Below are 5606 nucleotides of genomic sequence, written 5' to 3'. Positions count from 1 at the left end.
CTTCCTCCTGCCTAGCTTGGACTCCTTTAATTGGTCATTTTCCAAAATCTTGAACTGTAAGTTATTTTTGTAGGCCCTTTCTTTCTTCCTGATGAATTTTGCAGAGCTAAAAACGTTTCTCTTAACACTGCTTTTGCTGTGCCCCACAAGTTCTGGTAGCTCCTCATTCTCATTTGTTTCTGGAATCTTTTTATTTCCTCTTTGATTTCTATTCTAAGCCAATGGTTGTTCACTACTTCCCTCAAATAAAATATTTTCTTGCTGAGTTTTTGTCTGTTTAATATATTGAGAAGTGAGAAAGTACTTTCAAATCTCCATCTAGTATTGTGTTGCTATCAATGTTTTTCTTTAAGTCTGTTAGAACTTGTTTTTACATATTTTGCTGGTCTGTCATTAGGAGCATATACATTGAGGAGGGTGAGTTTTTTTCTGATGTACAGATACCATGATCATTAAGAAATGACCTACACTGTCTCTTATAACCTTTAGCCTGAAGTCCATGTGGTCTGATACTAGTATGGCCACTCCAGATATTTGGAGGTGTTCTTTACTCGAAGAATTTTTTTCCCAGCCTTTGAATTTGAGCCCATGTGTTCTTTGATTATTCAGATGTGTTTCTTGCAGGCAGCAGAATGTTGGGTTCAGTTTTCTAATTCATCCTGCCATCCTCTGCCTTTGAATTGCTGCATTTAGTCCATTGACATTGAGAGAGATCATTGTGATGGGGATTTGTGCTAACTTTATGTCGAAATTTGGAGTACTTGTGGGGCTTGTCTTAGATTAATGTAGCCCTGTTAATTCTTCTTGCAACAAAAATGTGGAACACTTTACAAGTTTGCATGTCATCTCTGTTCAAGGACCATGCTAATCTCTGTATCATTTCAATTTTAGTACATGTGTTGCCAAACTGAGTATAAGAGTTGTTTTTTTTCCCTATTTTTCTCTTCTGATTTTTTTGAGTGTTGTCCTTACTCACTCCTATGGCAGACGGTGATTCCTAATCAAGGTAGGTATTTCAAAGCAGCTTGAAGCTATAGATTTAGAACCTTAATGTCCCAGATGAAAAAGTATGGTTTTTACCATATTCTCTTTTACCATACCCAGGGCGTCAGCTGTGCACATTATTTCTTTTGGAAGATGGTGAATCAGTCTTGTTTAATGCCCTTCCCTGAAACCTTCATTAAGACCATTAAAATAGAGCGTTTTGCTGTTCTCACCTCGGTCCCGTGTACATCTCCAGAAAAAGGTGGATGGCATTGTCTGCACTTTGACCACCTTGAATGTAAGTAGGATTTTTCTCCTGAAGGAAGAGGTGAGAAGCATATTGATGATTTCATTCCACCTTATTACAAGTTCAACTTGAACGGAAGGTGAGATTCATGAGGCTCCTGCAAAGGACAGAAAAAAGGGTCTCAGTGAAGTTTAATGGCCAACAAACATTAACAAAACAGATGTCTCAAAGTAACCTGTGTGCATCTTCGTGTGTATAGTGAGTTTTTTATCTACTCATAGTGATTCTCAGTCGTTCCACATGGGCAAAGCACACCTGTAATTAAAAATCGAGTTCTCTGAGCAGAGGGGGTTTTCTTAGGTCATTGAAGAAGTGTATAATAATTTTTTGCTAAGCATACACAGCAGTTTGAATGATGTGTACTTTTCGATCTAAAATTAATTCCAAATATGTCTAAAATGACAGTCTCCTGACCCCGCATCTGGCTTTCCTCACTGAGGGCCCTTTGCCCTTGTTGGTGAGGTTCCCTCACCACCCCAAGCAGAGCTCCGGCAGCTGCAGACCTCTGCAACCAGCCATAGGTACGCTTTAGACCACTCTCCCCAAGCTTGAAGGAGCTTCATGCATGAAGGAACTGGCAGAGGATCCCAGGTGTGCGGGACCCGGGGCGGAGACATCCAAGGCTGCTCGGATCAAGACTGGGACTCCTCATCCAGATCCCTCATCTTCCAGTAGCTAAGTGTTACACCCACGAACTGCCCTTGGAGCCATATAGTCCCATGAATGGCCAAGATCCAGAGACTGGATCTTGTTGATAATTCAACACCTCTTTTTGTCCAGTTCTCTTTCTTGGAGAACCTGGCAGGTTACCGAGAGTATCTTGCCCACATGGCAGAGTCTGGCAAGCTCCCCGTGGTGAATTCTACATGCCAAAATCCACTAACAATAATGGATCTCATTTCCCTGACCGTGAAAGAGCCTCCAATGTGGCACTTGCTAAAATCTCAGGGCTAGGATGAATGGAGATGTTACTGGTGCCTGCTCATGGAAATCATTCTCTACCACCAATGAACCCAGTATTCCTCCCAACATGCCCCCCACCCTGCTTCTGTGGCAGGGCATTCTCTTTGGTTCTCTGGGGCCATGGACAAGCCAGAGAGCTGCTCATGGTGCGCAACTCATGGTCTTGGCGGGGCAGGAAGAATGGGCTGTTTCTACCCCCCACCCCCTATCCCACGAGGCTGTAGTAGCCCTGTCACCGCTAGCTCATACCTGGCTATCCAATAGTCTCTGAGGTGATTGCCATTGTGCTGCCAGGGGAGATAAAGGCAGAAGGGACAAACACCCTTTCCCACCTGGTGTAGAATGGTGACATAGCTTAATGCATAGTTCAGCCACATTTCGGCCAAAAGCCGCTGGGTTCCGAATTGGGTCCATCTGCCTCTGGGGTCATGGTGGTTCTGGAGAGCCACTTGTGGGGGTCAAATTGTGGACTCGGTGGGGGAGAAAGAATGGGTCTATGGTCTACTCTTGCATGAATCTCCCAACTCAACTGGGTCCTCCAAACACCCTTTACTTGGTATTCTGTTCTCTGTCTGAGCTGCCTTTACCCCCAGCATGTGATGCCGGCTTCCAAGGCCTGGAGCAAACCTCCTAGTCCTTATCACTCTATTCTTGGGTATTAATCTCCCATTCTGTTACTTTATATTCCACGATGAGTACAATCTTTCTATGTCTGTCCCTCGCTTTCTGACTCATTTCACTTTCTATATTGATCCACTTTCATTCAAATTTTATGACTTCTTTTTTTCTAAAAGCTTCATAGTATGCCACTGTGTAGATAAATAAACTATCATTAACCAGTCATCTGTTCTTGGACACTAGGGATTTTTTTCCCCCAGATTATGGTTATTGTGAACAGTGCAGCAATGAACATACAAGTGCAGATGTCATTTCGGCTGTACTTTTTTGCCTCTCCAGGCTATCTTCCCAGGAATGATATTGCTGGGTTAAATGGGAGCTCAATTTCTAGTTTTCAGAGAACCATTCATACTGTTTTCCAAAATGGCTGAACCTGTCCGCATTCGCACCAGCAGTGAAGGAGAGTCCCTTTTTCCCCACATCCACGGCAACACCAGTAGCTTTTGTTCTTTTGGATGTGGGCCAGTTTCCGTGGTGTGAGGTGATAATCTCATTGTAGTTTTGACCTGCATTTCCCTGATGATTTGTGATGATGAGCATTTTTCATGTGCCTTTTGGCCATTCGGTATCTTCTTTGAGAAAGTTTCTGTTAATTTCATCACCCCATTTTCTGATGGCGTTGGACGATTTCTTCTTGTACAGTTCAACCAGTGCCTTGTATATATTTGATATGAACACCTTATTACATAGGTATTGGGTGAATATCCTTTCCCATTCTGTAGATTGTCTTTGTATTCTGGTCACTGTTTCTTTTGAGGTGCAGAAGGTTCTTAATTTAAGATAGTCCCCTTTGTTTATCTGTGTTTCCAATTTTTTGGCAGTGGTGTGTTATCTTTGAAGATACCTTTAGCTTCAATGTTGTGGACGGTTTTGCTGACCTTGTCTTCAATGTACCTGATGAATTCTGTTCTGATGTTGAGGTCTTTGACCCATTTTAATATGACTTTTGTGCATGCAGTTAGGTAGAGGTCTGAGCCCATTTTTTTGCATGTAGCTGTCCAGTTTTTCCAGCACCATTTGCTAAAGAGGCATTTCTTGCTGCACTTCACATTTCCTGCTCCCTTATCAAAGATTATTTGAACATATATTTGAAGGTGTGTGTCAGTATATTCAATCCTGTTCCATTGGTAGGCGGCTCTGCCTTTGTTCCAGTACCATGCTGTTTTAACTATTATCTCTTTGTAGTAGAGTTTGAGGTTGGGGAAGCTGAGGCCTCCCATCGTCGTTTTCCCAAGAAATGCTTTAGCTATTCGAGGGCGTTTGTTGTTACATATGAATTTCAGGAGCGCTTGATCAATTTCTTTGACGAATGTTATGTGTAACTTTATAGGGATCACATTGAATTTGTACAATGCTTTGGGGAGTATTGCCATTTTGACAATGTTAATTCTCCCAATCCATGAGCAGGAGGTGTTTTCATTTCCTCGTTTCCTCTTATTTCCTGTTGTATAGGTCCTTTCCCTCCTTAGTTAAGCTGATGCCGAGATGTTTGATTTTCTGAGGCATGATTGTGAATGGGATTGCTTTCTTCATGTCACTTTCTTCTCTCTCATTATTTGCATATAGAAAAGCCATAGACTTTTGGGTAATGATTTTATAGCCTGCAACTTTACTATATAAGTTGTTTCTAGGAGTTTTTTGGTAGAGGTTTTAGAATTCTCTAAATATAATATCACATCTTCTGTGAATAGTGAGAGCCTGATTTCTACATTTCCTACATGAATGCCTTTAATATTTTTTTTTATCTGACTGCTATTGCTAGTACTTCCAGTACTATATTCACAGAAGTGCCCAAATGAATATTTTTCTTTTTGGGTTTCACCCAGCGATGCTCAGAAGTTACTCCTGGTTCATGCACTCTGGAATTTCTCCTGGCAGTACTCGAGGGACCATATGGGATGCTGGGAATCGAACCAAGGTTGGCTGCGTGCAAGGCAAACGCCCTATCCCCTGTGCTATTGCTCCAGCCCCAAAAATGAATTTTTACTTAACACTTTCTATCTGTAAATTTCTATGCTAAGAACAGTGGTATAAACGGTGATATCTGAGTAATTTAAAAGTAAACTATGAAGACAGATAATATAAAGAATTTCTTTGTATTAATTTCTAAAATGTGTAGCTTTTATTAAATATATTAAGAATGAATGAGAGGTCTTGATTATACCATGAATATTATTTCCCTGTTAGAAGTTACCCTTCTAAAATTCAATAAAGTGACACATTTTGAAAATGTTTATTATTCATTAATTCAGTGAATATTTGTTAGTCTGGGGGTTCAGTGCCTCCAAGAAGTCAACCTGAACCCTCAAGGTTAGTGCATCTACAGTCTGATGGTGCCTTCATGATGCATGATAACCCCAGATTTCCACTGTGCCTCTAGCTGGATCCCAACACCTCAGGAGTAAGTTTCCCGAGAAATTAAACTCCGAAAAGATATGTGGGAGCCATGTTAACAAACCACCCCTGGCTCAGCTAAACAAGCTAATGTATTGGTCTTGCTTCAGAGACCCATAAATAAATCCATCTCAGGATGGATTTCACTGAAATATAGGTAAAGGTAAAGGCCCTCCCATTGATCGTCGATTTGCTCAAGCGGGCCCAGTAACGTCTCCATTGGAGACTTTTGTTGTTACTGTGGGCTGGAGCGATAGCACAGCGGTAGGGCGTTTGCCTT

The 5606-nt window shown here is 41.6% G+C and overlaps 1 pseudogene; it reads right to left on the bottom strand.

Annotated features, from left to right (window-relative positions):
• Positions 1-811: 811 nt before the first annotated feature.
• LOC130036945 (uncharacterized) lies at positions 812-908 on the bottom strand (annotated as a pseudogene).
• Positions 909-5606: the final 4698 nt, after the last annotated feature.

This window comes from Sorex fumeus, unplaced genomic scaffold (assembly GCF_029834395.1).
Source record: "Sorex fumeus unplaced genomic scaffold, SorFum_2.1 ptg000070l, whole genome shotgun sequence".
Taxonomy (NCBI): domain Eukaryota; kingdom Metazoa; phylum Chordata; class Mammalia; order Eulipotyphla; family Soricidae; genus Sorex; species Sorex fumeus.
The sequence above is the reverse complement of the archived record's forward strand: the minus strand, read 5'-3'. Positions and strand labels throughout refer to the sequence as shown.